At 39.4% G+C, this 25,124-nt stretch overlaps 2 pseudogenes; both read right to left on the reverse strand.

The window, feature by feature from the left end:
- Window positions 1-5,080: 5,080 nt before the first annotated feature.
- Window positions 5,081-5,554, reverse strand: Btf3-ps3 (basic transcription factor 3, pseudogene 3; annotated as a pseudogene).
- Window positions 5,555-23,976: 18,422 nt separating this feature from the next.
- Window positions 23,977-24,861, reverse strand: LOC148001538 (igE-binding protein pseudogene; annotated as a pseudogene).
- Window positions 24,862-25,124: the final 263 nt, after the last annotated feature.

Here is a 25,124-nt window from a genome sequence, read left to right on the forward strand (position 1 = left end):
GATAAAAAAAACATACCTAAAGATATGATAGAGTAAAACAAAAACAATCACATATAAGTTTAACAACATAAACCAACATAAAAAAAGAACCCATGAAAATATACAACTGTTTGGGTAGAAATCTCAGCTCAAGTTCAGACAAAGCACACCAGGCCAACATGGTTCCATGTGGAAAGATTTAATGAGAGGATGAGACAAAGGAGAGGGAAGAGAGAGAGAGAGAGAGAGAGAGAGAGAGAGAGAGAAGTAGAAGAGGAGAGGACTAAAGACCTGCCTTGAGCATGTGAAGGAAAGGGCAGAGGAGTATCAGGAGAGAAAAGACAAAGAGGAAGAAGGGAAGAATAAGAGAGCTAGAGCAAGACCAAAAGAGAGAGGAGGTGGTAAGCCGGCCCTTTTTAGTGTCAGGCATACCTGGCTCTTGCCAGGTAACTGAAGGGTGGAACTTAAACAGAATGCTAACAACAGTAATCCAAGATCTACTCTTTCACATATTCAAGGTCTCCAAACAAAACAAAGCAAAGCAAAACAAAACAAAACAAAACAAAACCAAAGCCTGAAAGCCATATTACATATTCATGGGACCTGGCAAAAACTCTGCAGTTCTTCAATCTCTGTGCATTCATGAGGTTTAACCAGCTGATTTACAGGGTCTTATTTTCTTGATGCCCTCCATCCTCTATGGCTCACATACTCTTGCTACTTCCTCTTCTCTGGGTTATGTTTTGGGGGATGTCTCTAAGCCCTGAATGTTGTAGAAAATATTTTATCTCAATCAAGGACTTAAGTCTTATTCAGCACTAGAGTTGGACAGATTAATGATATTGTGTACATTTTCCTATCAAAAACACCAAGATATATTATGTGTTCCATTTGGTTTGCTATAAGACAGGTTGACTCTGTGACAGGAATCAAACTTGCAGTCTAGGAGATTCAGCCTAGGTCCTAGGTATTGAAGGACCCTAGTTCTTACTGGAGCATAAGATCTATTAGGAGACTCACCTAATAGAAAATGGGTAGATTATGAGGACCCTAAGGGCTTTCACCAGTTTACACTCTGTCCAAAGAATTTAGAATAACACCCTGCTCCAGGAAATTAGCTAAACATGAAGAGGGCACTGTCCTTTTAAGTCGCTCATACACGTGCCAAGGATATCTTACCACTGAGGAATGTCAAACTCAATGTGCACCATCAAGGACCAATCCATTCTGTTACCAAAGGCTGTCCTTCACAAGTGTCTAAAAAGTGTGTGCTTTTGTTACTCAGGTCTCCTTTGTTCTTATTACAGGGCCACCCCAGCATGCTGGATCATTAAACCTCTTGCTTGATTACATCCTTATCATTCTCCCTGTTTTCATGAGTGGGACCTCCTGGACATAGGGCTGATCAAGTCCTATAGCAAGTCAAGGAAAGTTCAGGGAAGCCTGAGCAAGACCAGGCACGGGCAGTTACTAGGAGACAAAACAAAACAAAACAAAACAAAACAAAAACAAAATACCAGGCATTAGGTAAATGAAACTGTCATGTCATCAGAAGCTGGCCAGCCCATTGTCCTGAAGCAAGGGCAATGGGTCAACAATAATTTATAGCCCCCATGCCCCAGTAATGGAATATCCTCAATGATGAAGTAAAATAAAGTCCACCTTCTCCTGACTTCCTCAGCAGCAGTTTCCATACATCCCTAGCAAATTTCTCAGTCACCAGATCCCAGTAGTAAAATGCCCCCCCAGAATCCCATAGTGTGCTTTAAAGTTATCACCAAGGTCAGTTGCTTGTCTCTTGGTCTTGGTAATGAGAGAACCTATCATGCTGGACTTCTGCAGAATAAAACGCTTTTTGCATTTTACACAATATTTGAGTAGAGGGTATCTTTCTTCGGTTATTCAGGAGCCCTTACACCATTTCTTATGCCATTGTGTCTCCGGCTATTTTTCCTTCTCTCTCTCTCTCTCTCTCTCTCTCTCTCTCTCTCTCTCTCTCTCTCTCTCTCTCCCTCTCCCCACCTGGTTCTCCTCAGACTCCAATCCCAGAAATTCTGAACTATTTCCATGTTTATTTTCCCTACTCATTGTCCACTGGCATTTTATTTAACCAAGAGTTTTAAATTAGGGAGCAAGGTCACATTGTAGCTGCAGATTCTCTTCTCCTTGTGGCAGCCAGGCTTTGGAAGCTAATATTTAGCATTAAATACATAGCAAAAGTGGAAACCTCAACACCTGAAGGGAGGCATTTGATGGCAACATCCCATTTAGTGCCTAGCTTGGAGTTTTTGATTCTCTTTTGGTAGTTTGCAGAGTATCTTCCTGTGCCAATGACACTTGATTTTAGCAGTGAAATGTAATTTATTATATAAAAAAATGTACAGACCCATGCCACATGATCATGTCTTTAGATTCATCAAAGACATTGATACAGGCCAACACCCTTTCTTTGTAGAACTTCTGGAGAAATTATGTATATAAAGATAATACCCCAACATAACAAAGCAATTGCAACAAACCTATAGCCAACATCCAGTTAAACAGGAAAAAAAAAAAAAAACAAGAACAAAAACCTCAAACCAGTTCCACTAAAATCAGGAAGAAAGCAAGGTTTTCACTCTCTCCACACCTTCAGTATTGTATTTAAAGAATAGGTAGAGCAATAAGATGAACTAAGAAAAACAAGGAGATAGAAAATAGAAAGAGATATATCAAAGTATCTTAATGTGCAGGAGGTATGATGCTTTATATAAGTGGTCATAAAAGTTCCAACATTAAACACTTACAAGTCAGAAACACATTTCACAAAGCAATATATGATGCTAAACAAACTCTCAAAAAATAGTACCATATCTATATGCAACTCAGAAAACTAAGAAAGTATTCTGGGGAAAAACAATTTTCACAATATTCTCAAATAATTCAAACATATCTTGACATAACTCTAAGCATGTGAAAGCCTTGTGTTGGGAGAAGCAAGTTAAACAAGATACAAGAAGGGAGAAAGAATGACATGCTCATATATTGGTAGGATAACATAGTAAAAATGTATATCTTACCAAAAGTTACCTACAGATTCACTGCCCATCAAACTTCCAAGAAAATTCTCTTGAGATCTTGAAAGGGAAATTCTCAAATATATATAAATCCAGGATTGGAAAAATTATGTTCAACAATAAAAGAACTGCTGGAGGTATCACTAATCTTAATTTTAAGTTTTACTACAAGGCTATAACTATTAAAAAATATTGTATTGGTATATAAACTGAAGAGTTGGTTAATGGAATTGAATTGAATACCTAAACATAAGTCCAAACACCTATGACTACATGAGTTTTGAAAAAAAAACACACTAGAAATAAGAATCTCCAAAAAATGGTGCAGGTCTAAGCAAACAGATATATGGAAAAAATCCAAGTAGATAAATATATAATATTCCGCATAAAATTTAGCTCCAAATTTATAAAATATCTTAACATAAAACTTGATACATGGAATCATATAAAAAGAATGTGGGGTATATCACTGAACTCATTGGCACAGTAGAAGACTTCCTGAACAGAACACTATTTGCACTTGCACTAAGATCAGTAATTAATGCATTTTAAATCATGACACTGAAAAGCTCTGGTAAGGCAAATGTATCATTTGTACAAAGCAGCATCCCACAGATGTAAGAGAAAATAATTTTACCCAATTCCCCATCTGATAGAGGTTTAATGTCCAAAATATGTAAAGAATTCAAGAGTAGAGGTCAAAATATCAATAAATATTCCAATAAAAATATGGTTGAGATCCAAACTGAGCTCTTAATATAGAAAAGTCAATTGACTCAAGTGATTTATTTGAAACTCAATATCCTTAGCCATCAGGAAAGTATGAATAAAAACTGCTTTGTGATTTAATCTTACACCTGTGAGAATAGCTAAGATCAGTAACACAAATGACAGCTCATGCTGGTAAGGAAGTGGAATTAGAGAAATACTACAGTAATGCTGGTAGTTGTGCAAACTTTAACAGACAGTATGAAAATCTGCTTGGCAGTTTGTCAAAAAAATGGGACTTGATTTACCTCAAAATACAGCTATACTACTGTAATCATATACCTAAAGGATGTTTCATCCCAATAAAAGGTCTATTCAAGTGTGTTAATTTATGTTTTTTTAACAAACAGAAATTAAAAACAATATAGCTATTTCTCAACAGAAGAGATAAAATGTTGTTTGTTTACACAATAAAGTATTCTGATGTTTAAAAAAATGATATCATGAAAATTGAAAGGAAAAACAAATAACTACAAGTGATTATCCTGAATAAGCTAACATAGACCAGTAAGATGAATATAGTATGATTGCATTATATATGATGTTAACTCTTAATTTTATGAAAACCAAGGTATAATCTGTAGATACAGAGGGGTTAGATTTGGAACTAGAGTGACACATGGATGTCCCTGAAGAGGAAAATACAGTCTTCTGGGAAGAAAGAGACTATAGGGTGGGACAATAGGTAAGGTATGATCAAGTACGGGAGGGGAGGAGAGAGGGAGTTGAGAGAGGGAATGTAAGGAGAGACAGAATGCAGGGCTATTTGAGTAATGGAGCAGAAATCTAGTTCAGTGGACTGTTCCTAAAATATATGAAGGTGACACAATTGAAGTTTCTAAACTTGGAGATGATGGAAGCTGAATATACCATCTCTGATCTAGGTTCTAGTGTCATAATTTGGTTACATCAAATTGAAGTGTTGCCAAAGTGGTGCTATGGATATCCCCCTCCCAATTCCAGTCTGTTGCCAAGATAATAAATTGTCGCCCCTCAAGAAACAGAAGAGATGTATAAGTCATGAAAATACCAAAGTAACTTGTTTTTTTAATTTTTTTTTAAAAATATTAAACTTTTCCTAACTTTATCCCCAGGCTTCCTTAGCTTAATTTGCTGTAATTATAAATTAGGAATGAGCAAAAACTGAAAAGTGCTGCAGTATCCCAGGGGTCTTGTGCTTAAAGATATTAAAGATCTAGATTTTATCAGATCCATAAAAAAAAAGCAGTCATGATATAAAAATAGAATCTCCTGTAACTTTGGCAAGTTGCTTCCATTCATTTTGCCTCATTCTTAGAAATTTCATCATGATTTGGAACTTTCTCATCACCATCCTCTCCAGTAGCAAGTGTGGCTTTGTCTTACACAAATTGTTTAGGCAGAGCCTCAGCCAGTCTCCTTAAACTAGTCACACTATCTGCACAAAGCTGGTTTAGGATGCTGGGAAAAGTTTCTGTCAGCTAATTTGTCTCAGCATGGTCTGTACTGGTGAAAGTGTTTGCTGTCAGAGAAGCCTGAACTTTAGGGTTATTAAAATGAATCACTGTTCCATGGTGTGTAAACATGTTTACCTCTTCAATACCAGACCTATAATTTATCCCTAACTTATTTAAGGAGAACTGCAGTGTTTATCATCTACTGTGGCTGTTCTGTGAATCACTTTCCTCTTTCTACGATCGGTTAGTTCCTATCCCTCCAGTGCACTTTTATGCCTTCACTTTGGTCAGTTATTTCTGTTTCATGATCACTTCTTTCACCTATCTATGTAAAAGTGTGACTGTGTGTGGAAGGGGAGACTATGGTTTGTGCTTAGGGGGTGTCAGGTAGACCAGGTGAGATAAGGCACAAATAGACACACACACACACACACACACACACACACACACACACACACACACACACACAGGGAAGCAAGCAGCTAGAGAAAGATTGAACTTATTTATATATTTTATGTGACTGGGCATAATACTTGCATTTACATATATGGACAACCCACAGACTAAGTGCATGTGCTGTTTAGAAGAAGATATTAGGTCTATTGGAAATGTTTGTGAGCCACTATCTAGAGGCTGGGAACCAAACTCATGTTGTAGGTAAGAGCAGCGAATATTTTTAAATAAGACGCCACCTTTCTTGTCCCCACAAACTTATTAAAAATAAAACAAAACTAAAAGTTTTGGGTATATGTTTGAGCAAGTCTGCAGGCTGGTTGGGCAAAAGTTTTATCAAAGATCCATTTCCTGTTTGGCTCCCCATTTCAAGGAAACGAAGAGGATGGGCTGCTTACTAAGGAGAACTCTGCATGTAGATTTTCGCTTTGATTAATAGGTTTGAATTTAATAAATATTTGTTCATTTTGCACATACATTTCCATGATTCATTTAATTAAAGAATCATGGAATCCATATGATTCACAGACACAACATGATGAATGGGGACATCACGCTTAAATTTCACTCAGTCAACAGAGTAAGCTTTACTGTGAATGTGTTCAAAACAATTCTTAGGTTGATCATCCTCCTCATTTCCATACCTCGATAAAACAAGGACTATATTTGAATAAAAACCACCTAAAACAGAATACTTCTTGGAAGTTGTTGATTATTAGAGGCTAAGATATATATATATTTTTACATCTTGAAACAGAGTTCTGAGTTACTAAGCACATTATTTAGAGAGCAATATGTGTACATGGTAAATGCAGATGAGGGCCTTAGTTTGTTGTCTCAGTTTCTTTAATTGTTACTCTTATAGAATATTCTGAACAGAAGCATACTAAGAGAAAAGGTCTTATTAGGTACTCAGTCCCAAGTTACCCACATCCTGCAGGGAATTGACAGTGGAAGGATTTTTTTTTTCTTTTGGTTCTTTTTTTCGGAGCTGGGGACCGAACCCAGGGCCTTGCGCTTCCTAGGTAAGCGCTCTACCACTGAGCTAAATCCCCAGCCCCCAGTGGAAGGATCGTTATGCAGCTGATAATATTACAGCCTCGAGTTTAAAAAAAAAAAGGAGTGTAAGGAATAAATGAATTAAGTGCACTCCTTCTAAACATCTCTCTCTCTCTCTCTCTCTCTCTCTCTCCCTCTCTCTCTCTCACTGTGTGTGTGTGTGCCCACACACAAATATATACAAATACATCTATGTATACAAACACATAGAGAAAAGAAGAGACAGAGAAAAATAAAAAGAAACACATACACAAAGAGAAAGAGTGGGGGATAGAGGGAGGGAGGAGTGAAAGCTAGGCCTGTGACATGAGTAAGCAGACTTTCTTACATTAATTATCCTGATTAAATTAATTCCTCTTAGATCTTTTCTGAGATCTACTTCCCATGTGATTCTAGACTGTGTTAAGTTGAAAAGAAACACCAACTATGAGAATTGTTAACTTTTTGTTTAGAAAATTTCATTTATGTCTCAAACAAAGTAGAGATGTGGGTTGCTCAGTAGTTCCCTAAATTTGTCTACTTCAGATTTTTGTTATACTTTCCACATATAGCTTGAATCCAGGGAAATTACAGAATCTTCCATTGTCAGATACTTAAAAATGGTTTCCTCAAAGCACCCACATCTGTGTTCATTAGGTGCTGACAGAACTTCCCCAAGACCAGCAACACCAGGTTCCTGGCAGCAAGTTCCACATGACAACAGCAATAGAGTCAAGGTTTGGTGTCTGAAGAAAGGATAAATCCCCAGGTTGGGCATTGCCCAGATGGCTCTTCCTTCAGATTCTGCTTCATTTTTTGTCCCTTTCTTTCCTTTGGTCAGGAACATTTCTGGGTTAAAAACTTTGAGATGAGTGGGGGTACCCCATCCATCCAAAGGGACCATGCCTATCTACTGGAAGTGGTCTCTATAAGTTCTGTCACTCCTTCCCTGAACATTTTGCCTAAAGCCATTCTTGTCAGATCCTGGGGGTCTCACACTTCCCTGACTTCTGAGATCTTACAGTGTCTATCCCCAGTTTCTCATCCCCCACTGCTACATATATTTATTTGATTTCATTACCATCTGTACCTCTTTCCTATCCACTTCAGTACCTAATATTGCTCCTTTATTTACAACCGCTCTCTCTCCCTCCCCAACACCATCTACCTCCTACACCTATCCTGTTCCTTGCTTATTGGAGTAATGAAGCCTCTGTACAATGGTCTTCCTTCCTTCTAAACTCCATATGGTCTTTGGGTTGTATTCTGGAAATTATTAGATTTTTCCTATTATACGCTTATCACTGAACATATATCATTTATCTTTTTTTTGTCTGGATTTTCACACTCAGGATGATACCTTCTAGTTCCATCTATTTGCCTAAGAATTTCATGAAGTAATTGTTTTTATAGCTGAGTGGTATTCTGTTTACAAAATGTACCCCATTTTTCTGTATCCATTCTTCTGCTGAGGGACAACTGAATTGTTTCCAGCTTATGGCTATTATAAATAAGGCTGTAATCAGCAGTCAGAGCTTGGGAAGTGCCAGAGTACTTGGCCAAAAATCTTTCCCACAGGGAGCTGTTCTACCAGAAGTGTTCTCCCACCTAAGCCCACACCTGACAGCTGGGACCCTATTTTCTATCCATTGACTTTCTAAAGAAAGTTGCGCCAGAAGTGTGTGTGACAATGAGCCTCAGGGCGACCTAGGACAGGACCATTCCTGTCACCATCAGCATCCAGAGCAGAGGCTGTCCCACAGCTCTCAGACATAAAACTTGCCCTGGAGAGAGCTTTTCTCCCAGGAGCCTACTCATTTCTATGATCACAGACTCACAGGCCCATAAGAGGGAGAATGTCTAGTCAGAGAAAGCAAAACCAACTAACATCAGAGATAATCAGATGACGAAAGGTGAGAACAAGAACCTAAGCAACAGAAACCAAGACAATTTAGCACTCTCAGAACCAAGTTCTACTACCACAACAAATATTGGATAGCCCACACACTAGAAAAACAAGATTTAGATTTAAAATCACATCTCCTGGTGATGATAAAGAACATTAAGAAGGCCATAAATAATTCCCTTAAGCAATACAGGAGAACACAGGTAAACAAATAGAAGCCCTTAAAAAGAAAACAAATGAAAAAATTCCCTTAAAAATTACAAGTGAAGAAATTGAACAAAACCATCCTGGATCTGAAAATGGAAGTAGAGACATTAAAGAAATCTAAAAGGGAGAGAACCATGGAGATAGAAAACCTAGAAAATAGATCAGGAGTCATAGACGTAAACATCACTAACAGAATATAAGAGATTGAAGAGAGACTCTCAGGTGCAGAAGATACCAGAAAAAGAATTGAAAAAATAGAATATATATATATATATATATATATATATATATATATATATGGGTGATAAAAACTATATATATATATATATATATGTATGTATGTATATATGTATATGTCCTAACTGGAAACATTCAGGAAAAAACCAGGAAACAATGAGAAGGCCAAACCCAAGAATAATAGATATAGAAAAGAATGAAGATTCCCACCTTAAAAGGACAATAGATAACTTCGACAAAATTATAGAAGAACGCTTCACTAACCTAAATAACGATGCCCATGAACATATAAGTGTCCTACAGAACAACAAAGAGATTGGACACAGAAAAGTAATTCCTCCAATCACATAATAGTTAAAAGACCAAATACCACCACCACCACCACCACCACCACCCACCACCACCACCACCACCAACAAAAACAAAAACAGCAACAACAACAACAAAAGAATATTAAAAGCAGCAAGGGACAAAGGTCAAGTAACATAAGAAGGAAGACTTATATAATATAGCAGACTTCTCAAGAAAATCTATGAAATCTAGAAGATGCTGGGCAGATACCATACAGACCCTAAGAGAACACAAATGCCACCAGAGGTATATCCAACAAAAATCTCAATTAAAATAATTGGAGAAATCAACATATTCTATGACAAAACCAATTTTACACAATATCTTTTCACAAATGCAGTCCAACAAAAAAATAATATATGGAAAACTCCAAGAAAAGGAGCAAAACGATACACTAAAGTAGCAAGAAAGTAATCTTCTTTCAACAAACTCCAAAGAAGAGAGCCACACAAACATAATTCCATATCTAACAACAGAAATCAGTAGAAACAATCACTATTCCTTAATATCTCTTTACATCAATGGACTTGATCCCCCCAAAAAAGATATAGACTAACAGGCTGGATATGTAAAGAGGACCTGGCATTTTGCCACACACAGGAAACATACCTCAGGAACAAAGAAAGACACTACCTCAGAGAAAAAGACTGGGAAAAATTTTTTTCCAAGCAAATGGTCCCAAGATACAAGCTGGAGTAGCCTTTATAATATTGAATAAAACCTACTTTCAACCAAAATATATGAAAAAAGATAAGGTAGTACACTTCACACACACCAAAGGAAAAATCTACCAGGGTGAACTTTCAATTCTGAACACATATGTTCTAAATGGAAGGGCACTCAGATTCATAAGTGAAAGTTTACTAAAGTTCAAAGTATACATTGTACCACACAAAATAATAGAAGGAGACTTATATCCTACTCTCATCAATGGACAGGTCGTGGAAACTAAAGAGTGATGCAGGGAAACTAAGAGAAGTTTTGAAACAAATGGATTTAGCAGACATCTATTGAACATTCCATCCTAAAACAAAACAATATAGTTTTTTTTTCTCAGCACTTTATGGTACTTTCTCCAAAATTGACCATATAATTGGTCACAAAATTGGCCTCAAAATATACAAGGACATTAGACTAATACCATGTATTCTATCAAATCACTATTGACTAAGGGTGGTCTTCAATACCAAAAAAAAAAAAAAAAAAAAAACCCAGGAATGTGAATCGTACAACACTCTACTCAATGACAACTTAGACAAGGAAAAATAAGAAAAAAAAATTAAAGACTTTTTAGAATTTAATGAAAAAGAAGGCACAACATACCACAATTATGAGCCACAATGAAAGCAGTGCTAAGAGGAAAACTCATAGTTCTGAGTGCCTCCAAAAAGAAAGTGGAGAGAGCATACACTTACATCTTGACAGGACACCTAAAATCTCAAGAACAAAAAGAACCAAATACACCCAAGAGGAGTAGACAGCAGGTAATAACGAAACTCTGAGCTGATATCAACCAAGTAGTAACAAAGTATACAAAGAATCGACAAAACTGGGAGCTAGTTATTTGAGAAAATCAACAAGATAAACCTTGGAAAGACTTTCCAAGGGGGCAGAGAGATAGGATCCAAATTAACAAAATTCAGAAATGAAAAGGGCGACATAACAACAGAAATAGAGTAAATTCAAAAATCATCAGATCCTATTACAAAAGTCTATACTCAACAAAACCAAATATCTGGAAGAAATGGACAATTTTCTTTACAGATACCAGTTGCAAATGTAAAATCAGTATCAGATAAATCATCTAAACACTCCCATAATACCTAAAGACATAGAGGCAGTCAAGAAAAGTCTCTCAACCAAAAAACAACCTACAGGACCAGCAACCCCAGATGGGTTTATTCAAAATTGTATTAGATTTTCAAAGAAGACCTAATACTGATACACTTCAAACTATCCCATAATAAAGAAGTAGAAGGAACACTACACAATTAATTTTTTGAAGCCACAATTATGCTTAAAACTAAACTACACAAAGACCCTACAAATTATGAGTACTTCGGATCTAGTTCTCTCATTAATATTGATGCCAAAATACTCAATAAGACTCTCCCAAGCCGAATTCTCACAAAATTCACCATGATTAAGTAACTAGTCTTCATCCTAAGGATGCAAGTGTGGTTCAATATATGGAAATCCAGACAACATATTCCACTACATAAATAATCTTAAGGAAAAAAATCACATGATCATTTCATTAAATGAAGAAAACACATTTGACAAACTTAAATACCCTTGCATGAAAAAAAGTCTTAGAAACCTCAGGAATTCAAGGCCCATGACTAAATATAGTAAAAGGAATATACAACACTCCAGTAGCCAGCATCAAACTAAATAGAGATTACTTGAAGCAATCCCACCAAAATCATGTACTACAAAAGGGTGCTCATTTTCTCCCTATCTTTTCAATGTAGTACTTGCAATCCTAGCCAGAGTCATTAGATAACGAAAAGAACTCAAAGGAACACAAATTGGAAAGGAAGAACTCAAAATATCACCATATGCATATGACATGATTGTACACTTATGTGTTCACAAAATTTTTTCCAGAGAATTTATACAGCTGATAAACTTCAGCTAAGTTGCAAGATATAAAATTAACTCAAACAAATCAGTAGCCTTCCTCTACTCAAAGGATAAACAGGCTGCAAAAGAAATTAGTGAAATGACACCCTTCATAATAGTCACAAATAACATAAAATACTTTGGTGTGACTCTAACCCTTGAAGTGAAATATCTGTATGACAAGAACTTTAAGTATCTGAAGAAAGAAACTGAAGAATATTTCAGAAGATGGAAAGATCTACCATGCTAATTGACTGGCAGGATTAATATAGCAAAAATGAGCATCTTGACAAAAGCAAATTCAATGCAATTTCCATCAAATTTTCAATTCAATTCTTCATAGAATTAGAAAGAGAAATTTGCAAACTCATTTGGAGAAGCAAAATACCAAGGATAGTGAAGACTATTCTCAATAATAAAAGAACTGAGGGAATCACCATTTCTGACCTCAAGTTGCATTATAGTAGCAGTCATGATAAAAATTGCATGGTATTGGTACAGAGACAGTTCATTAGTAGAATTTAATCCATACACATGGTGACTTGACTTTGACGATGGAGCTTAAGCTATTTATTGAAAAGAAACATCAGGATTAACATAGTAAAAATGGCCATTTTACCAAAAGTGATCTACAGATACAATGCAATCCCCATCAAAACTCCTATACAATTCTTCATAGAGTTAGACAGGACAATTTGCAAATTCATCTAGAATAACAAAAAATTCAGGATAGTTTTATCCTCAACAATAAAAGGACTTCTGGGGGAAATCACCATCTCTGACCGCAAGCCTTGTTAGAGAGCAATAGTTAAAAAAAAAAAAAAAAAAAAAAAAAAAAAAAAAAAAAAAAAAAAAAAAACTATGGTATTATTACAGAGGCACTGAGATAGACCAGTGAAATAGAATTGAAGACCCAGAAAAGAACCCACTCATCAATGGTCACTTAACTTTTGACAAAGGAGCCAAAACCATCCAATGGAAAAAAAAAGATAACATTTTCAACAAATGGTGCTAATACAACTGGAGGTCAGCATGTAGAAGAATGCAAATCAATCCATTCTTATCACGCTGTACAAAGTTTGAGGTCAAGTGGATCAAGGACTTCCACATCAAACCAGATACCTGAAACTAACAGAAGAAAAAGTGGGGAAGAATATTGAAAACATGGGCACTGGGAAAGTTTCTTAAACAGAACACCAACAGCTTATGCTCTAAGATCAAGAATAGACAAATGGAATTTCCTAAAGCTACAAAGCTTCTGTAAGGCAAAGGACACTGTTGTTAGGACAAAACAGCAACCAACAGATTGGGAAAAGATCTTTATCAATCTGACAACTGATTGAGGGCTAATATCCAAACTATACAAAGAACTCATGAAATTAGACTGCAGGGAGACAAATAACCATATTAAAAATGGGGTTCAGAGCTAAAGAATGAATTCACAGTTGAGGAATGTCAAATGGCTGAGAACCACCTAAAGAAATGTTCAACATGTTTAGTCATCAGTGAAATGCAAATCAAAACAAATTCCACCTTACACTAGTCAGAATGGCTACGATCAAAAACTCAAGTGACAGTAGATGCTGGTGAGGATGTGGAGAAAGAAGAATACTCCTCCATTGTTGGTGGGATTGCAGATTGGTACAACCATTCTGGAAATCAGTCTGGAAGTTCCTCAGAAAAATTAGACATTGCACTACCTGAGGACCCAGCTATACCTCTCTTGGGCATATATGCAAAAGATGCTCCAACATACAACAAAGACACATGCTCCACTATGTTCATAGCAGTCTTATTTATAATAAGCAGAAGCTGGATAGATCCCAGATGCCCTTCAACAGAATGTGTTACATCTATACAATGGAGTACAACTCAGCTATAAGAAACAATGACATCATGAAATTCATAGGCAAATGGAAATGAACTAGAAAATATCATTCTGAGTGAGGTAATCCAGTTGTAGAAAAACACACATCATATGCACTCATTGATAAGTAGGTATTAGCCCAAATTCTCAAATTACCCAAGCTTCACTGGCCACATTAAACTCAAGAAGGATGACCAAAATATGGGTGCCTCACTCATCCTTTAAAAGGGGAACAAAAATACCCATAGAAGTGAGTAAGGAGGCAAAGTTTAGAACAGAGACTGAAGTAAAGGCCATTCAGAGCCTGACCCAAATATGGCTCATACATATACAGCCACCAAAACTACATAAGATGAATGAAGCTAAGAGGTTCAGACTGACAGGAACCAGACATAGATCTCTCCTGAGAGTCATAGCCAGAACATGTCAAATACAGAGGTGAATGACAGCAGCAAACCACTGAACTGAGAATGGAACGCTTTGGAGGAATTAGAGAAAGGTCTGAAAGAGCTGAAGAGGCTTGATGCCCCATAAGAACAACAATGTCAACCACCAGAGATTCCAAGGACTAAACCGTTACCCAAAGACTGACCCTGGACTCCAACTACATAGGTAGCAATGAAAAACCTTGTAAGGGCACCATTGGAAGGGGAAGTCTTTGGTCTTGCCAAGGCTGGGGATTGTTGGGGAGTCAGTAATGGGGGAGTGGATTGGGAGGGGAACACCCATATAGAAGGGGTGGGGGAAGGGCTAGGGGGCTGATGGACTGGAAACTGGAAAGGAAATAACATTTGAAATGTAAATAAGAAGCACCCATTTTAATAAAAGTGGGGAAAAAAAGAAAACAGACATCATTTTCAACAAATAGTGTGGTTCAACTGGAGGTCAGCATGTAGAAGAATGCAAATTAACCCATTCTTATCTCCTTGAACAAGGCTCTAGTACAAGTGGATAAGAAACGTCCACTGAAAAGCAGATACCCTAAAACTAATAGAAGAGGTACTGGGGAAGAGCCTCAAGATAAATGGCACAGAGGAAAATTTCCAGAACAAAACACCAATGGCTTATGCCAAGAATCAACAATGCACAGTTTCTGTAAGCAAAAGACCATGCCAATAGGACAAAATGACAACCAAAAAATTGGGAAAAGTTCTTTACCAATCTTATATCCAAAAGAGGACAAATATCTTATGTATACAAAGAACTCAAGAATGCAATCTCCAGAGAATCAAAAAATTCTATTAAAAATTGGACACAGATATAAACAAATAATTTACAAGTGAGGAATTATCAACTGAATGCCTTACAAACATCTAAATAAATGTTCAGCATGTTAGTCATCAGTTGAAGACAAATCAGCAACCCTGAGATACCACCTCCCACCAGTCAGAATGACAAAGATCAAAAACTCATGTGACAGTAGATGCTGGCAAGAATGAGAAGAAAAAAGAATATTCCCTCCACTTTTGGTTGGATTGCAACCTAGTATAACCTGGAAATCAGTCTGGTGGCTTCTCAGATAATTGGTCATAGTAATACCTGAGGACCCAGCTATATCACTCCTGGGAATACACCCAAAAAAACCCCAAAATACTCTAACATATAACAAGGACACATGCTCCCCTATGTTCATAGCAGCCTTATTTATAATAGCTAGAAGCTGGAAAGAATCCAGATGTCCTTCAATAGGGGAATGGATACAGAAATTTTTGTACATTAACACTTTGGAGTAATACTCAGCTGTTACAAACAATGATGACATGAAATTCTTAGACAAATGAATGGAACTGTAAAATATCCTCCTGAATAAGGTTATCTAATCACAAAAGTTCACAGGTGGTAGGTACTCACTGATAAGCCCAAATGCTTGGAATACCAAAGAAAAAATTCACAGATTATATGAACCTCAAAAAGAAAGAAGAACAAAATGTAGATGCTTCATTCCTTCTTAGAAGCGAGAACAAAATACTCATGGGAGAAAATACAGGGACAATGTGTGCATCAGGACCTGAAGAAAAGGTGATCCAGATACTGCCGAACCTGAGGATTGATTCCATATGCAGCCACCAAACCCAGTCACTATTGCTGATGCCTAGAAGTGTTTGCTGACAGGTAAAAGATATGTGTGTCCCATGAGAGACTATGCCAGAGCCCTACATATACAAAGGAGGCTGCTTGCAGCTAACCACTGGAGCGAACAAGGAGACCCCAGTGGAATAAAAAGAAAAGTCTGAAGGACTTGATGGGGTTTTCAACATTATAGGGAGAAGAATAGTATCAACTAACCAAACCCTATCAGAGCTCCCAGGGCCTAAACTAAAAACCAACGAGTACATCTGGAGGTACCCATGACTCCAGCTACATATGTAGCAGAGGATTTCATTGTCTAGCATGAAAAGGGGAAAAGTCCTTGGTTCTGTGAAGGCTTGTTTTCCTACTGTAGGGGAATACCAGGGCATTGTGATGGGACTTGGTTGGTGGGAGTGTCCTCCTAGAAGCAGTGGAAGTGGGGAAGGAGTATGCAAGTGGGGAAAAGGGGATAATATTTGAAATGTAAATATAAAAATACCCCAAAAAAGAAAATTTCATACTTGAGTACTAAAAAAAATATAACGCTGCTATAAACACAGTGGAGGATGTGTTTTGTTATATTTTGGGTCATCTTTTGGGTATATGCTCAATAGTGGGACAACTAGGTCCTCAAATAGAACTATTTCCAATTTTTTGAGCAATCACCATATCAACTTCTAGACTGGTTGTACCAGCTTTCAATTCCAATAAAAATGGAGGAGTCTTCCTCTTTCTTCACATCCTCACCAGCATGTATTGTCAACTGAGTTTTTTAACTTAGCCATTTTGCTTGTTATGAGGTGGAATCTCAGTGTCATTTTGATTTGCATATTCTTGATAACTAAGGATGCAACCTCATAGGAAGAGCACTGTCATTGGGCCAAACCACCCAGTGCTCCCATTGACAAGAGCACTAACCAAAGAATATACAGGGAGAGATCCATGACTCCATAGATACATATATCATGGGATGGCTTTTCTGACATCAATCAGAAGGAAGACCCTTGGTCGTGTGGAGTTTTAAAGTCTCATTGTAGAGGGATGCTGGAGCAGTGGTGCAAGAGAGTGTCCATGGAGGATCAAGCTAAGAGAGGCAACAGGGAGGAAAGATTGAGCAGATGTAGTATATTGGTTTTGGGGAGGGATAACTAGGAAGTAGGAGATCATTTGAGATGTAAATGAATAGAGTGAGTAATTTTAAAAATTGTTGGATGTTGAACTCCCATGGAGACGTGGGTATTAAGTCAGCTACTAGATGTTCAGTGTTCATGTTGAAGTCAGCATTGTTGTGCTACCTAGCTCTTATCATGTAAACCAATATAATGAGTACCATTTGTAACATACTCATTTCATTAGCCCTGACTGATCACAAATTGGTCTATTTCCCAATGGTCATTATTTACAGTTTGAGACACAAGAAGATTAAAAAAAAAGACAGAACAAAAAATAAAAGAAAATTAAACTTAGCAATGTTGATGATACTAATGCATGCAGAGATGGAAACCAAATAACTTGGCACAAAGAATATTATATTTTTGACAAAGTGTTGTACCAGCATTTGGATTCCAATGCAGCACATAAACCCAGTTGCAGTGTTGCATATATTTGTAAACCCCAGTAGGCAAATTGAGAAATAAGAAATCATGAGGTATCATGAACTTCACAAGCACAAGCCAGCAAGCGTAGGTTTTGAAACCATAGATCAGAAATACTGCCTCAAACAATGTGAAGGTGCTGACTAACTTTAAAAGCTGTCCTCTGGTATTCGCACACATCCCTGACATGATATGTGCATATACTCACAGATACTATCTCTTGTTCTCTCTCTCTCTCTCTCTCTCTCTCTCTCTCTCTCTCTCTCTCTCTCTCTCTCACACACACACACACACACACACACACACACACACACACACACACACAATGTCTACCAGACATAAAACAATTGCAAATATTTTAGTGACATAAACTAATTCTTTATGGCTTTAGTGTCAACTTGGTGTGGTATGCATTCAACATTATTAGTCATTTGGAATAAAATGTCCATAAAAAAATGGTTATGCATTAATCTCTGTTTCTATTACTTGAAAATAAGAGAAATCATCTCTGAATTCAGTGAGTTCATGGAGAGAACTTGCTCCATTGTTTAATGAAATTAGTTTGAAAGAAGTATACCTTGCCTTTGGGGATGATTAAATCTTCAGATCAAAAGTGTATACACTTATTTTTTGTGGAATTATGCCATGGGTATTTGTACAAATGTGTTTAATGAGCCATGGCAGTAATGCAATTTTGTAGATTCTCTCAGAGAAATAACCCATTGTGGCAAAAATAAAATAAGGATCATGGGATCGCAGAGTTGAAAGAAAAACTGTTCTAGGAATGGCAATGTTTGCCTTATCCAAACTGGAAGGTATTTTTTATAAAGAAGTACAAAATTGAAGATTTATACCATATAAATTTTTGTTAAATATCTTTGATTTTTAACAAATCAAACTGATTTCTCAACTGATCTCAGCATAAGGTAGCTTTGACCTCAACAGGGATAGAATAGAGACGACTCCAAGTTAGAGGAGACTCTGGGATAAGTTCTCTCTGCCATGGATAATATTTATCCCTTTTTTGTGACTTAGGAAAATTTGAGCTAATATCTATTCACTTCAGATTATACCACTGGTAGACCAAATGAATAACTTCACCAAATCTAGCCTTGTCCCGCGCTACGTCTCGCCAGCAGGAACGATGCGGCACACACAGGATCCTACTGCAGAAAAGCTTTAATGCGTCTTGAGAGGGAGAGCATAAGCTTACAGTGCAGAGACGCCGAGTGAGCAATAACCGTCCCTTATATAGGAAACTATCCTTGCCTAGGACGTGTCACTCTCTGACTGGTCGCTGCCAATTATGCCAGATGACGTACCAAAACGTACGTGTCCCTTTGAATAGGGAAGTTACCAGGTGCCTGCGTATTGCCCTTTTTACTAGGTGCGTTCTGCCGGATGCCGGTGCCATCTTGTAATGGAGTTTGTGAGGACAGCTCCTCACATATGTGAGGACAGCTCCTCGGACAGCTCCTCACATCTCCCCCTTTTCTGTTTTTTTAAGCAAACAGGACACCCAGATATAGGAGGGCGAAGACAGAGGTCATATCCTCGTACAAAGTTGGTGAACCTGTACATGAGAGATACCCTTAGGCTGTTGTTGGGACCCAGGGCACTCCCGACCCGTCGCACTGCCATTTTTCGAGGGAGGGAAAACTGGGGCAGAAACCCTCATGTAATATGACATGCCTTCCAGGGAGCGTATTTGGTAGAACTTCCCTGTGAGATGCTAAGCTCGTCACCCCTCATGGGCTGCTCAAGCCGGACACTCTAATCCTGTGCAATGAACTGAGGTTCTAGGAGTGCAAGAGCTGTCCAGCCAGTGACCTGTTGCTTGAGCATGGTCAACCAGATATCGGCTGACGCTCCTTGTTCAAGGGCTACAAGCGCCTGGGCGATCACTACTTTGTCCTTTCTTGTTTGAGATCTCAATTTGCAAAGCAACCAGAGGAGTAACACTAATCCACAGCAGAGGATCACTCCAAAAAGTCCCACTCCCACCCATTCCTTGAAATAAGAGACTGCTGAGGTGATCCAGGACAACAATCCCTCCGTCAAAGACAGGTCCAGTCGGGTAGAATTTACTTGAATGATGGTCGCTCTCAGCTCTCGAAGTGTCTGTTCAAACTCCGAGGTCCAATTCTGTAACAGATGCTGTGAAAGACTTTTAGACAGATTAGCAGCTCGGGTAAATTTGTCATATTATATGGAGGTGACACAAAGGCCTGGGAGTTTTTGCTCACAGCCAAGCCGGGCCAGTTGCCATAGAATGTCTAATTGCTCTCGGACCAGATCTATACGTTGGTTGACAAGCATAAGGCCTCCCTATGTCTGAGTATTGGCCGAGGTCTGTCTGTCCTGAGCCACAGAGATGGTGGCCGATAAATCATTGATAGTTTGGGTTGTCTGTACTGAATTTGACAAGGCCAATGCCGAGGCAGTAACCGAGGCAATGACTGCTGTCGTAGCAATAATGCCAGCAATAATTGCAGAAATACCAAAATCTCTTTTTTCTCTAAATAAGGTCATGGTCCCCAGGGCATCAACAGGTATCGGGATAAAGCGAGGCATGCGGGTAACTACTGCGATATTTTATATGAGTAGCTGTCCAGACAGAGGCAGCAGGTTTGATGTTCCCCATCCAGGAAAATGACAACCGTCCCTTTTCGCCCTTTCCTCCAAGTAGCATCGCCATGGGCATAAGATCAGTGCAGCTACCATTAACGCAATGTAAGGCCACCACCATAGAGAACTGTGGCATTAGCCACAATGTCCTCCTCACCAGTTCCCCATGTGGCCTCCCTTAACCAAGCAGAAGATTGATTATATAGCATAATGCAAGGGAGATCAAAAGATGTTTTGTTGAATATGCCAAAACAAAGGCTGCCCTTAAGGGGAATAGTCCTATTTTCTTTTAGTCGTTCAACCTGTGGATCCTTAGGTAAATAGGCCAACTCTAAATCCCTGTTAGTGGTACCTCACCGGCATCGGGAGTAGAAAGGTTGACATTATTCCCCATCGTAGCTTGCCCTGCACCGTTGCTGGCATCCATGGAAGAAGAGTGAGGAGGTGCAGGAGTCCCAGTCCCGTCTTGATCACTTGCTGTGATGCTCCAAGTAAGTTGTCCTGGGATCCATATGGGATTTTCATTGTCCTGTGGAAAAACACAGACAGCTCCCCTGGATCTTATTAAAACAGGATCAGGGCCTTTCCTTTCATTTGTTAATACATCCTTCCATTTGACTAATTCTTTTGTCCTCTTGGGCTCTGAGCAATGTCGCTCAGCCGCTGTTTGTCCAGCTTCATCAAGATTTAAAAAATTTAAGGTAAAAAGGGCCAGAGCAGTGGCCACTCGGGGTGTTGGAGGGAGTTCTATCATAATTCCCCTTCTTTGTTTTATTAAATATGATTTGAGCGTCCGATAAGCACGGTCTATGATTCCCTGTCCTTGAGGGTTGTAGGGCAGGCCCGTCAGGTGGGTAACCTGCATCTGAGCACAAAACTGACGGAATTTTTGAGATGTGTAGGCGGGTCCATTGTCAGTTTTTATGCATTTTGGCTTTCCCCAAGCACTCCATGCTTCAAGGCAGTGCTGAATGACATGTGTTGTTTTTTCTCCTGTAATTGGGGTGGCATGTAGAATGCCAGAACATGTGTCTATAGATACATGCACATACTGTAATTTTCCAAAAGTAGAATTATGAGTAACATCCATTTGCCAGATTTGCAATGGCTGTATTCCTCTCGGATTGACCCCGATGTGAGGAACTGGGAGGAACTGGCAGCACTGTTGGCATTGGGTGACTATATCACGTGCCTCTTTTCTAGTTATAGAGAAGCGGCGGCATAAAGTTTCTGAGGTGACATGGAAATTGCCATGAAAGGCTTTAGCGGCCTCTAAAGGAGAGGCCAGGGCCACAGCTATCATTTTTGTGGCTTTGTCAGCCAAATCATTCTCTGAACTCATTGGGCCAGGGAGTCCAGAATGGGCCCGTATATGAGTAATGTATACAGGGAATCTTCTATTTAATAGGATAATTTGGATTTTTCAGAAAATATCTGCCACCTTACTAGTGGTTTTAATTATACCGGCGGTTTCAAGAATACTAACAGCATTAACCACATAGGACGAATCTGATACAATATTTAGAGGAACCTGGAATTTTTCAATGACCCCCATGACCACTAGGCATTCTACCACTTGGGGTGAGGTTTCAAAATATTGTCGTGAGAATACTTGGGAGTTGGCCACATATACTCCCACCCCTGTTTTTGACCCATCCGTATACACCGTTATCCCCTCCTTTAATGGTCTGTGGGATGTGACGCGAGGGAAAACAATAGGTTGTGATCTTGCAAAACACAATAGGGGGTGTTTAGGAAAATGATTATCTATCTTCCCTGTAAAGGATGTGAGCAGCACTGCCCAATCATCAGAGGTAGCGGCTAGAGTTTGGACCTGGTAGGGTGTATATGGGATAATCAAGGATTGGGGTGGAGTCCCAAAATGACAGATGGCAGCTTTTAGGCCCTTAATAGCCAGATGTGCTACTGCGGCTGGATACCAATCAACAATCTTCACAGGGGAAGCATGTGGATGGATCCATAACAGTGGACCTTGTTGCCATAAAACGGCAGTGGGTAAATCCTTGGTATCTAGTACACAGAGTGAAAAAGGTAGAGACCAATCAATGCGTTGTAATTGGGCCTGTTTTATGGCATCTTCTACTTTTAGTAAGGCCTTGGTTGCAGCAGGAGTTAGCACACGAGGGGAGGTGATGTGGCCGTCCCCTTCCAATATTTCGAACAAAGGTTTTAATTCCGCAAAAGGGATTTTCAAAAATGGTCTCAACCAGTCGATATCTCCCAAGAGCTTCTGAAAGTCATTAAGAGTATGGAGGTGGTCTCTACGGATTTCCAATTTCTGGGGTATAATCTTATCAGGGAAAATAATGGATCCTAGAAAATGACCTGTGTCAGCAATTTGGACCTTTTCTGTAGCAATATGTAAGTCCCATTGTTTAAGGGTTTTTTTGTAATAAGGAATAGGCTTGTTTGAGTAATTCTAAGTCTTTATGACACTTCAATATATCATCCATGTAATGGATTAACAGTAAATTTGGATAGGTCTCCCTGACTGGTTTGAGGGCTTCCTGAACATATAACTGACACATCGTAGGGCTGTTGGCCATGCCCTGAGGTAGGACCTTCCACTGGTATCTTTTATCAGGTTCAGTATGATTAATTGATGGGACAGTAAAAGCAAACCTGGGCCTATCAGGGGGTAAAGCAGAATAGAGAAAAAACAATCCTTGATATCTATTATTACCAAATTCCAATCTTTTTGTAGGTCCGAGAGTATAGGAAGGCCCCGCTGAATGGGTCTAAGGGATTCCATCTGATCGTTAATGGCCCTCAAGTCATGGAGTAGTCGCCATTTTCCTGATTTTTTCCTTATTACAAAAATTGGGGTGTTCCAAGGAGAGGTGGAGGGCTCCAAATGTCCCAATCTTAATTGTTCATCCACCAGTCCTGTAGCTGCCTGTAATTTCTCAGAGGTTAATGGCCATTGGGGAACCCACACCGTGTCCTCAGTCCTCCATGGTATGGGTCGTGCTGCCCCAATGGCGCCTAGGAAAAACCCAGGGCTTGTTTAAGGGGGTTGGCAATCGGTTCAATGGGCGTGAGACAACCCTGTTCTAATCGCCCTAGGACTTTCCCTTCCTTATAGCCCATCCTTGACATCATGTGGGCCACTTGTGGGGGGTATTCATTAGATAAGGTCAGTCCCATGGTCTGCATAACATCCCTCCCCCAAAGATTAACAGGCAGGGGAAGTACATAAGGAATAAATTGTCCCTGTCGGCCATCGGCAGTTGTCCAAGTTAGAGTGGCAGAGCTGATCATAGGGCATGACTGGTAGCCTAATCCTTGTAGTGAGTGAGAAGATTTTGTGGTAGGCCATGATTGAGGCCACCATTTTGAGGAAATTATACTTTTATCAGCCCCAGTATCCAGTATGCCTTCGAATTTCTTTCCATTAATTTCTAAGCTCAATTTTGGGCGGTTGTTAAGGTGAACCACCAAATATGCCGAATCATGACCAGTGGACCCCATGGGTCCCTTGGTATCCTGTATCATGGCCTGGGAGCACAGAAGGAGTAATAACTGTGCTATTCTATCTCCTTTACTTATGGAAAAAAAAACCCATGGGGACTTGAACAAAGAATCTGAATATCAAGAGAGCGCTGAGCTTCAACAAGGCCTGGATGGACTAGCAGTCCTTGTAGGGTGAGAGATCCTCTCCCAAGGACAAGGCCTATGGTTCCCGGGGGTAGAGGCCCCACAGTCTGAGCAGGAATTGGCTGAATGCCCATCTGGGGCATTAGAAAGAAGTTTGAGGCGGCACGCAGGTCCAATTTTGTGTTGCCTCTTGGGGGACCTCCTCTGCCGGGGTCGTGGCCCTGTGAAAGCGGTTCCCATATCTTTGAGGGCCCTGGGACCGGGGGCCCACCAGCCCGTTTTTTGACATCTCATTAGGTCGAGTCTCCAAAGGAGGGAGTAATTTCCCTTTAATGTCTCTCACTGGTCGGCACTGGTCAGCCCTATGGTAGCCTTTGCCATATCGGACACAGAGGGTTGCAGACCCCCTGTCTCTTTTTGTCATCCTGCAGTCTCTTTTTATATGGCCTGTTTTCCCACATTGAAAGCATGATCTTTTATCCGTCCCTTTAACGGGGCGTCCCTGGAACTGGAGAATATTGAGTTCCCTGCAAACTCTAAGCCAATCCTGTAGCCCTTTATTTCTCTGGGGGGCTATGGCTGTTCGGCACTCCTGGGTGGCTTGCTCGAAAACGAGCTGTTCTATTAGTGGTGCTGCTTGTTCAGGATCACCAAAGATTCGTCCTGCAGCCTCTGTCATTCTAGCTACAAAATCTGAGAAATTTTCCTGGGGTCCCTGAATGATTTTTGTAAGTTGATTATCAATCCCTCCTCTCCTGGACAGTGCCTTCCAGGCTCTAATAGCCGTGCTGGAGACCTGAGCATAGGCGCTCCAGTGGTAGGCAGACTGATCAGCTGCAAAGCAGCCCTGTCCTGTTAAGAGTTCGAAAGTCCATTCTTGTTGCTCAGGTATTAAGTCCGTAGCATTCGCTCTGGCCTGTGTTTGGGCTGCCTCATACCAGAGTGCTTTCCATTCCATGTATTGGCCCATGCTGGCAAGGGCTGCCTTAGCAATCATCTGCCAATCAGCTGGTGTCAATGCTGTCATGGCCAACCTGTCGAGTTGTGTTAGAGTAAAGTTGGCCGTGACTCCATACTTTCTAACTGATTCCGCTAATTCCTTAATCTGATTATATTCAACAGGGGCTTTTTTGTGACTTAGGAAAATTTGAGCTAATATCTATTCACTTCAGATTATACCACTGGTAGACCAAATGAATAACTTCACCAAATCTAGCCTATTGAACCAGTGTGTTTATTTAGGTTACATACATGGTTATGGATAAATTAAAGGCAGGTACATCACTGAAA

This window comes from Rattus norvegicus, chromosome 13 (assembly GCF_021556685.1).
Source record: "Rattus norvegicus strain SHRSP/BbbUtx chromosome 13, alternate assembly SHRSP_T2T, whole genome shotgun sequence".
In the NCBI taxonomy this organism is placed as follows: domain Eukaryota; kingdom Metazoa; phylum Chordata; class Mammalia; order Rodentia; family Muridae; genus Rattus; species Rattus norvegicus.